Raw genomic sequence first — 10845 nt, 5'->3', positions numbered from 1 at the left:
GGAGCCTTGATGCATCTCAGACTGACTCTGTCGTTCTTTACACGCTTGATTCCCTTTCTCTTTCCCCCCATTTCTACTCAGGTGATTCCTCCTCGAGGCCCACAAATTACCTGGCCTGCTGGACGGGTCAAGTGGCGCCCAATGTGGGGCAGCTGGAGGATAGGTGGTCATCGGACAGCACCAATTAAAGAAGGAAAGCGTTCCGGAACGTGCTTTGGTAGAGATGTCCTGCATCGCTCGTGCGGCGTCTTGAGGTAAGCTCTGCTGTCCCATTAGGATGGGTAAGTCGGCTTCTAAGGAGGCCCTCTCTATAAGGGAGATAAAGAGTACATTATGGGAAAGAGGAATAAGAGTTAAGAAAAAGGACCTCTTACAATTTTTCTGTTATACTGAGGAGAAATGTCCTTGGCTAATCTTAAATGGCCCAGACATTCACCCCCTAACATGGAATAAAGTAGGCAAGAGTATTAATGAACTCTTGAAAAAAAGGTGAGGAGGTCCCTGAATCATTTTTTAGTTTTTATGGTATAATTAGAGATATCCTTAAAGATTCTAAAAAGGAGGGGAAAGTCTCACATCTCCTGGCACTTTTTGAGGATTTCCTTAACGAGGACCAGAAATCAAATGAGACTGCCCAGTCCGACTTAAGGGCTTCCCCCAAAACCACACTTCAAAAGCCGGACCCCAAACAGGTTTCATCTATAGATAAAGCCATTTCTCCAATGCCCTCCCTCTTATATGAAAAAATCCCTAAAATCCTTAAAAATCTTCATTTGCCCTTGACTGAGAAATCACCTGCAGAGGCTGCATCTTCACCTTCTTTCTACCCTGTAATTCATAATGATGATAATGATGATTGGCTAGACCCCGCTGAGTAAATAGATTTGGAGGAAGAGGTCGCTGCTTATGAGAGGGAAAGGTATGATCTGCCTCTTGTAGCTCCCATAAAAGTCCAGGAAAGAAATTACAGTCCTCGGAGACTTATATGGTCTCAGCACCCCCCCCCTTATGCGCCCATCCAGGATTGTCTGGCTCAGCTATCAGCCCCTCCCTTCTCAATTGAGACTTCTGGCCTGGATAACCTGTTGGCCACTAAACGGTCCCTTGTCAGCCAGATATCCCAATTGAGAGGCGTTATTTCCTTGAAAAAAGAACTTAAAGATCTAAATACCCAGATTCAGACCCTACAAATTGATCTATTGACATCTCCATCGCCTCCTGCATTACAAAGATCTCCAGATGAGCTCTCCCAGACAGTTAAAGCTACTAAAACCTGTCCATCCAAAACTCGTCCTACCCCTGCAAATCATCACCTTGCCTTTCCGGTCATGACTAGATCTAAGGGAACAGCATCTAGTGCCCCTAATGAGTCCAGTACTACAGATATTGAGGATGCTGAGGAAAAGGAAGGATCCCAGTCTGAGGGAGAGGAAGAGGAAGAGTCACAGGAGGACACTCCAACGAGTAGCTCCCGCATTATCAAGACTCTTAAAATTAAACATTTAAAGGAGTTGCATTCTGCAGTGAAGAACTATGGCCCAGCAGCCCCATTCACCTTGTCTATTCTCAAAGGCTTAGGGCAAGGAGGAAACCTCACCCCCATAGAATGGACAAAGGTTGCCCAATCAGTGCTATCCCGTGGCCAATATTTAACCTGGAAGGCCGAATTGTTAGAAAAACTTGAAGCCCAGGCAAATGTTAACAAACAAAACGTGGCAACAGCCTCATGGACTCTAGACAAATTAGAAAGGTCGAGGGAAATATGCGGTTGAAAAGAAACAGCAGGTGCTGCCCGTGGGGTTGCTCAATCAACTAACACAAGCTGCATTGGCCGCCTGGTGAGCCATCCCCTGCCCACTTCAGTGGGTACTTCCCTTTCTAAAATTATCCAAGGCACCAGCGAGCCTTATGCCCAATTTGTAGTCCAGCTCCTAGAAGCCACAGAAAGGATCCTGGGAGAAAATAGCACTGATGATGTGATCATAAAACAGCTTGCCTTTGAGAATGCTAATTTGGCTTGTAGGGCTGCTCTTAGGGGGAAAATGAAAACCATTGACCTCCACGGTATGATTAGGCTTTGCAATGAGGTTGATTCCTTTGAACATAAGCTTTCTAAATCCATCAGCCTAGCCGTGGGCGCAGTGCTCCACCCCATGGCTGCCAGACAGGTTACTTCAAGATCTTGTTTTAAATGTGGAAAGCCCGGACATTTTGCTAAAAATTGCATTGAGGGAGCTAACAACTCAGACCCCTCACAGATGAAGAATGTACCTAGACCCCCCCTGCCTGGGCTCTGCCCACACTGTAAGAAAGGAAACCATTGGGTCAAGGAATGCCACTCCAAATATGATGTTAATGGACAGCCCCTCCCTGCGGTTCAGGGAAACAGACAAGGGTCCCCACTGAGGGGCCCCAACCCTTTCTCACAACAAATTCCTCAGAAACAGACTGGACCCCACAACCCTTTCATCAACCCCCATCCAGTCCAAGCCTTTGTAGAGCAACAGCAGGAAGCGCAGGATTGGACCTCTGTTCCTCCACCACCCGGATTATAACACCGGAGGAGGGAACTGTTATTCTGGACACTGGGGTTCATGGCCCTCTGCCCCCAGGCATGTTTTTTCTAATCATAGGGCGAGCCTCAAGTTCCCTACAAGGACTCTCAATAACACCCACCCTGATTGATAATGACTATCAGGGCGAAATAAAAATTTTAGTCTCAGCCCCTGAGGGACCCCTTATGATATCACAGGGACAGCGTATAACACAGGCACTTCCCCTCCCCCTTTGCAGAGACTATCCTTCAGCTGCACAAACTCGAGGTCAATCTCAACCGGGATCCTCAAATATATATTGGGTCCAAAAATTAACAGAGACTAGACCCACTTTACAATTATGGCTTGATAAGAAACTTTACCTTGGTCTGTTGGACACGGGGGCAGACGCCACTGTCCTGTCTAAGACCCATTGGCCACAGAATTGGCCCTTACGGGCTACGGCCACACACCTTCAGGGCATTGGACAAAGTCAAAACACTCTCCAAAGTTCAAAGATTTTACATTGGAAGGACAAGGAAGGCAATATAGGGACAGTTACCCCTTTTGTTGTGGAAGGCTCACCCATTAATCTTGGGGAAGGGATATACTCACCCAGATGGGGGTTATTATGATGAGCCCCAATGAGACTGTTACCAAGATGATGCTAAAAACAGGATTTTTACCAGGAAAGGGTCTAGGAAAAAGGGAACAAGGGATGATATAACCCATCACCCCTAAACAAAAGACAGATAGGTGAGGACTTGGAAAGAATTCAGAAACCATTACCCCTATTCATTCTTTTTCTTGAGGGCCACTGCTCCTCCTGCACTTCATGCTGAAAAAATAACCCGGAAGTCCGACGATCCAGTATGGATAGATCAGTGGCCCCTATCTCAATAAAAGGTTCAGGCAGCCCTACTGTTGGTGCAGAAACAGTTAGATCAAGGACATCTTGAACCATCTACCTCCCCTTGGAATATGCCTATAATTGTGATTAAGAAAAAATCAGGGAAATGGAGACTCCTTCAGGATCTCCGAGAGTTTAATAAAACCATGGTCCCTATGGGAGCATTGCAACCTGGAATGCCCACACCTGTGGCCATTCCTCGGGGCTATATTAAAGTTACTATTGATATAAAAGATTGCTTTTTCTCCATCCCGCTCCATTATGATGATTGCAAGAGATTTGCCTTCTCCATCCCCATCACTAATCAAATAGGGCCAAATCCTAGATATCAATGGAGGGTTCTACCCCAAGGCATGGCAAATTCACCTACCCTTTGCCAGAAATATGTTGCCCAAACCATTGAGCCCTTTTGATTGAGATTTCCTGAGGCATATATAATACATTACATGGATGATATCCTAATAGCCACCAAGACCCCTAAAGAATCTCATACATTAGCACTAATGATGGTTCAGGCATTACAAGAGCGAGGATTTTGTATTGCTCCAGAAAAAATTCAGACACAGTTTCCCTTTTTATTTTTGGGTTTTTAGCTTCATCCCAACCTATATACCCAAAAATTTCAGGTTAGGAAGGATTCCTTAAAAACATTACATGATTTCCAAAAGTTATTGGGCGATATCCAATGGTTACAGCCTTATTTACAACTCACAAAAGATGATATTCGCCCTCTTGAAGATATTCTTGTTAGTGGTGCAGATCCCTTGTCTCCTCAGATACTCACCCCGAAAGCCCCCTTGGCCCTTAAAAAGGTGGAAGATGCTATTTTAAATCAACATATAGGATATTTCTGCCCTGAGCAACCCCTACAGTTAATTATCTTTTCCACCGAATTCTCCCCGACTGGCTTACTCTGGCAAAGCTCAGTTCCACTCCTCTAGGTCCATCTTCCCGTTGTCAAATGAAAAGTGCTTCCTATTTATCCCCTTTTGGTTTGCCGATTAATTATGCTGGGTTTAAAGACTGCAACCAAATATTTTGGTAAGGAACCTGATAAAGTTATACAACCTTATGATAAAATTAATTTAGAATGGCTAGCCCTTCATCATCTTGAATGGGCTGTTCTTGTCTGCTCATATAAAGGGAATTTTGATAGTCAATTGCCTAGTGATAAATTGATTCAATTTTTCCCATACTCCCTTTATTTTTCTTCATAATACAAAATCAGAGCCCATTCCAAACGCATTGACAGTTTTCATTGATGGATCAAAAAGTGGACGGGCTGCATATGTTCTTGATGGCATAACAACCGCCATCGACACCCCTTTTTGTTCTACACAATTGGTGGAACTATATGCGGCGCCTAACCGTGTTACAAAAATTCAAACATTGTCCTGTCAGTATTTATTCTGACAGTCATTATGTGGTTGGAGCGTTACAAAAGTTGGAAATGGTCCCCACTATTCAACCACAGACACCCACTTTTGATATGTTTCATAAGATACAAAAACTCATTAGACAGAGGGATCACCCCTTTTACATTGGACACATCCACGTGCATACAGGTCTCCCAGGCCCCTTGGCCTTAGGTAATGAGTTGGCAGATGCAGCCACCAAAATGCCCCAAGCATTTTTCTCAGAAATGAGAGGAATAGCTGCTGCACAGGAGGCCCATCAACTCCATCATCTCAATGCTCAAACATTGCGTCATAAATTCCTTATCACAAGAGAACAAGCCAGGAAAATTGTCAAATCATGTAAAAATTGTTTGCCCTACTTACCAGACCCACATTTTGGGGTAAATCCACGAGGCTTTATGCCTGGACAACTCTGGCAAATGGATGTAACACATCTCCCTACCTTTGGGAAACTCAAATATGTCCATGTTACCATGGATACCTTCAGTGGATTCATTGTTGCCTCCGCACATACCGGAGAGGCCACTAAGGATGTTATTAGCCACATGATGCAAGCTCTAGCTACCTTGGGTCAACCGACGTCTGTCAAAACAGATAATGGCCCTGGGTATACCAGTTCAAAGGTTAAACAATTCTGTACAACATTGGGAATTAAACATGTTACAGGGATCCCTTATAATCCTCAAGGACAAGGTATTGTTGAGAGAACCCACCAAACTTTAAAAAATACCATTAACAAATTAAAAGCACAAGAGATATTATTCCCCCACAAAGGCAATCAAAAACTGGTACTTGCACAAGCCCTCTTTGTCCTAAATTTCTTGACGCTCGATGAACAAGGAAAATCGGCAGCAGACAGACACTGGCATCCCAAAACTCATCAGGGATATGCCAAAGTTCTATGGAAGGACCCTATAACTGGGCTATGGAATGAACCCGACCCAGTTCTAATCTGGGGTAAAGGCTCTGCTGCCATATATGATACTAAGGAAAAAGGAGCAAGATGGCTCCCAGTCAGGCTGGTTAAACCCTTCTCTGACACCAAACAGGCCCAGCGATATACCCCCTGAGGAAATATTTTTCTGTTTATATTGCAGAAACGCGCATCTTTGATTCCCGGAAGAACCCAACGCTTGGGATGCAGGATATAGTCTCTGAAAATACAGAGCCGCTTTATGGAGCCTTTGCCACAATTTTGATGTTCTTGATTGTTCTTTTCTGTTGCTTTTACCTTCGCTGTCACAAGCCAGGTCAGGAATGCACTTGGTAAGGTCACACATGGTAAGGATGTCATATTTGAGAGCGATCTGGCTTGGTTGCCTACTGTTCTTTAGCCCTGAAGCCGGTAAGACTCCCTCAGATCATGTCCCTGTCCCCCAAAAATGGGTAGTTATTAATCTTTGGAACAGACAGGTTGCTGCTTCCAATTCCTCCACAAATTATCCCTTTGGAAAATGGTTCCTGGATCTGTTTGTAGATTTATGTGATATAGTAGACAGATGGACTAATCCATCCGAATGGGGATGTAACTCCCCCTGGGGCATGGCAGAGACCAGAAAGACACAGTTCTATGTTTGCCCAAAGCACACTGGCAGATATCGAACTGAAACATGAGGAGGAGCCTCGGAGGCTTATTGCAGAGACTGGAGTTGTGTTAGTATGGGTGACATGGGTTCCTGGAAGCCCCCCATAAAGGATGATTATATCACTGTCCGTCCCTATGATCATAGTGACCCAGGCACATCCCGCTGAGAGAAATCAACCTTGTGGCGCTTGCTATGATTCCCGCTATTATCGCCATCGGAAATACGCAAGGCCAGGGGGACGATGTAATATGCTCAAAATTTCCTTTACTCAATTAGGCCAACACCAACATGGTTGGACAGTGGGGAGAACTTGGGAAATCTGTCTTTATGTAAAAGGCACGGACACAGCTGCCACTTTTATGATTCAGCTCCAAAAAAATTCAGCCCCTTCCTCACCTGTAGGCCCCAATCCCGTCCTTCCAGATCAAGGAAAGGGCAATGCAGGAGCCCCAAAACCATGCCCTGCTGCTCCGACACCTCCATCGATGGTTTCTTCAAAACCTCGGTCCTCTCCCTTGCCCAGTCAGGATCTAATTTCTTTAGCTCCCCCGCCTAATTTAATCCACAAAACAAGAGATAGATTGTTCAATCTTATTCGAGGAGCCTATTCTGTAATCAACATGTCCACTCCCAACCTTACAGAAGATTGTTGGCTATGTCTATCGGCAGAACCCCCCTATTATGAAGGAATAGCTACTTTCACCAATGTGACCAAACACACTTCACCCCCTCCCCAATGCCGAAAAAATCCACACCAACTCACCTTGTCTGCAGTCTCGGGATCAGGATATTGCTTGGGCCAGGTTCCCTCACATTTTTCCCAATATTGTAATAAGACAGTTTTCCCCTCTAAAAGTAATTACTATCTTGTGCCCCCTAATGGAAATTATTGGGCCTGTAATACTGGCCTAACGTCATGTATATTTGCTAATAGCTTTAAAACTTCTGGGGAATTTTGCATCTTAGTACAACTTTGGCCCTGTATTAGCTATTATTCAGAAGGCATTTTTTTGGCACAAATGTCACAAAAAATAAAAGAAAAACCCATAACCATACAAATGTCACAAAAAATAAAAAGAGAACCTGTAACTATGACCCTTGCCTTACTATTGGGGGTCGGCGGCATTACTGCCGGAATTGGGACCTGAACAACTGCCCTACTGCAAAATAATCAATTATGGGAATTACAGAAAGCCATGACAATGGATCTCGAGGCCATCGAGAGATCCATTACTGCCTTAGAGAAGTCCTTAACTTCTCTCTCTCTGAGGTAGTCCTACAGAATAGACGTGGACCAGATCTCCTATTTTTAAAGGAGGGAGGCCTTTGTGCTGCCCTACGGGAAGAATGTTGTTTTTATGCTGACCATACAGGCATTGTCAGGGAATCCATGAAGATCTTGAGGGACAGACTGGATAAACGTAAAAGGGACTTTGATAAGAAAAAATCATGGTTCACTAACCTGGCTGCAAGGATCCCCTTGGCTATCCACCTTACTTCCCACTGTTATAGCCCCTTTGGTAATGTTTCTTATCCTCCTTTCCTTTGGACCATGGGCCTTTAACCGTTTAACGCGTTTTATTAAGTCTCAAATAGATTCTGCATTAAAACCTGCTGAGGTTCATTATCATCGCTTGACTACCAATGAAGAAGCTGCAGTAATCGAGCTACCACCTGCAATTGCTGATCAACCACCAGAGATTTCCCTTCCCTCCCCTCAAACCTTTTCCCACTCCTCATTTAGATTTATTACATATTATACCCCGAGCCCAGGCCCAGGATGGAAATTCTGGAAAAAATTCTAAAATTTGGCCTTGTTAGATCTGCCCCCATGGTGCTTTAAGTCAAAATGCCCCATGAAGAAGAAGACTGGAAAGTCAATGATGGAAGAATTGTTTAAGCCTAGGCCCACCTAAGACAGGGCAATCCTAATGGGGAGGATGACCCAAAGACGGGTAAAGGTCTAGCATCAGTCTTCTAGCAGGCTCAGTCTCTCTCATGATTCCCACCTTGACACCAGCCATAGAGTTGCAGAACACCCACCGCCGAGGCCTTCCACACTGAGGGCTAGTTCCCATTGCACCAGCTTAGGCTCGGATCAATCTTGGGTCTGCTCTGGCTACAAAGTCTTTGGTCTTTCGGTTATCAGAGTAGCACCCAGATCCCAAATCCCAATTGGCTCATTTATATATAAAGAGAGGGGGAAATGTTGGGGACCAAGAAACCCCCCAACCAAAAGTACTGGCCAATCTTCCTCATCCTCTCTGCAAGAACAGCTTGCTGCTGAAAGCATAATCAGTTATGACACAGTTCTCGGAATGGTTTAACCACAAGATGTTGCAAAAAGATATAGTAAGAACAAAAACAACTATTACAAAAACAACTACTTCCCCCTTGGCCTAGGGAGCAATAGTTTCCATTCCCCTCTAACCTTACCCCTCCCTGCCAGAACCACCCTATAAGAATGAAACCCTGCTTGCAATAAACGGAGCCTTGATGCATCTCAGACTGACTCTGTCGTTCTTTACGCGCTTGGTTCCCTTTCTCTTTCCCCCCATTTCTACTCAGGTGATTCCTCCTCGAGGCCCACAAATTACCTGGCCTGCTGGACGGGTCAGCTACTTCCCAATTTTTCTTCTATCATGTTGTGTCGTCAGATTTATATTGAAGTCTTTAATCCATTTAGACTTGAGTTTTGTGCATGGGGATAGGTATGGATCTTTTTGCATTCTTCCACATGCAGACATCTAGTTATGTCAGCACCATTTGTTGAAAATGCTTTCTTTTTTGCATTGTGTAATTTTTGCTTCTTTATCATAAATAAGGTACTCATAAGTGTGTGGTTTAATGTCTGTGTTTTTCTATTTGATACCATTTGTCAACTCGTCTGTTTTTATGCTAATGCCAGGCTGTTTTCATTACTATAGTTCTATAATAGAGCTTTATGTCAGTGATGGTGATTCCTCTGGAATTTCCTTCATTGTAAAGGATTATTTTGGCTATCACTGGGTTTTTGTTTTTTATACAAAGCTGAGTATTGTTCTTTCAAGGTCTGTGAAGAATTGTCTTGGGATTTTGATGAGGATTGCAATAAATAAATAAATTGTTTTTGGAAGAATTGTCATTTTTATTATGTTGATCCTACTTATCCATAAGGATGGGAGCTCTTTCCATTTTGTGTTATCTTCTTCAAATTTCTTTCTTCAAAGACTTGTTGAACAGGGCTTTCAGTTCTTCATTAGTGTTACCCTAAGATATTTTATCTTATGTGTTGCAATTGTGAAGCATGATGTTTCTCTGATTTCTTTCTAAGCATTTTATCATTTTTATATAGGAGGACTACTGATTTTTTTTCTCTTTTTAATTTATTTATTTATTAAAGATTTCTGCCTCCTCCCTGCCACTGCCTCCCATTTCCCTCCTCCTCCCCTGATCAAGTTCCCCTCCCTTATCAGCTTGAAGAGCAATCAGGGTTCCCTGACCTGTGAGAAGTCCAAGGACCACCCACCTCTATCCAGGTCTAGTAAGGTGAGCATCCAAACTGCCTAGGCTCCCCCAAAGCCACTACGTGCTGTAGGATCAAAACCTCATTGCCATTGTTCTTGAGTTCTCAGTGGACTACTAATTTTTTGAGTTGATATAGTATCCTGCCACATTAATGAAGGTATCTATCATCTGTAGGATTTCCCTGATAGAATTTTTAGGATCATTTATATATACTATCATATCATCGGCAAAAGCAAAAGTTTGGCTTCTTCCTTTCCAATTTGTATCTCTTTGTTCTCCTTTTGTTGTCTTATTGCCCTAGCTCATACTTCAAGAATTATGTTGAATAGATACGGAGAAAGTTGACAACCTTGACTTGTTCCTGATTTTAGTGGAATCACTTTGAGTTTCTTTCCATTTAATATGATGTTGGCTGTTGGCTTCCTGTATACTAAGCAATAGAGGAGAGGGTGCCCAAACTTGCTTTGTCCAGTAGTCAGACTGATGAATATTTTATTTTTTTATTTTATTGAGAAAAGGAAAAAAATATTCAGCTTCCTCCCAGCCTCCCACTTCCCTCCCCCTCCTCCCATGCCTTTTCCCCTCCGGCCCCACTCATCTCCCCCTATCCAGTCCAAAGAGCAGTCAGGGTTCCCTGCCCTGTGGAAAGTCCAAGGTCCTCCCCCCTCCGTCCATGTCTAGGAAGGTGAACATCCATACTGGCTAGGCTCCCACAAAGCCAAAAAATGAAGTAGGATCAAAACCCCGTGCCATTGTCCTTGGCTTCTCATCAGCCCTCATTGCTCGCCATGTTCAGAGAGTCTGGTTTTATCCCATGCTTTTTCAGTCATAGTCCAGCTGGCCTTGGAGAGCTCCCAATAGATCAGCCCCACTGTCTCAGTGGGTGGGTG

This window comes from Microtus ochrogaster, unplaced genomic scaffold (assembly GCF_000317375.1).
Source record: "Microtus ochrogaster isolate Prairie Vole_2 unplaced genomic scaffold, MicOch1.0 UNK109, whole genome shotgun sequence".
In the NCBI taxonomy this organism is placed as follows: domain Eukaryota; kingdom Metazoa; phylum Chordata; class Mammalia; order Rodentia; family Cricetidae; genus Microtus; species Microtus ochrogaster.
Note: the sequence above shows the minus strand (reverse complement) of the source record.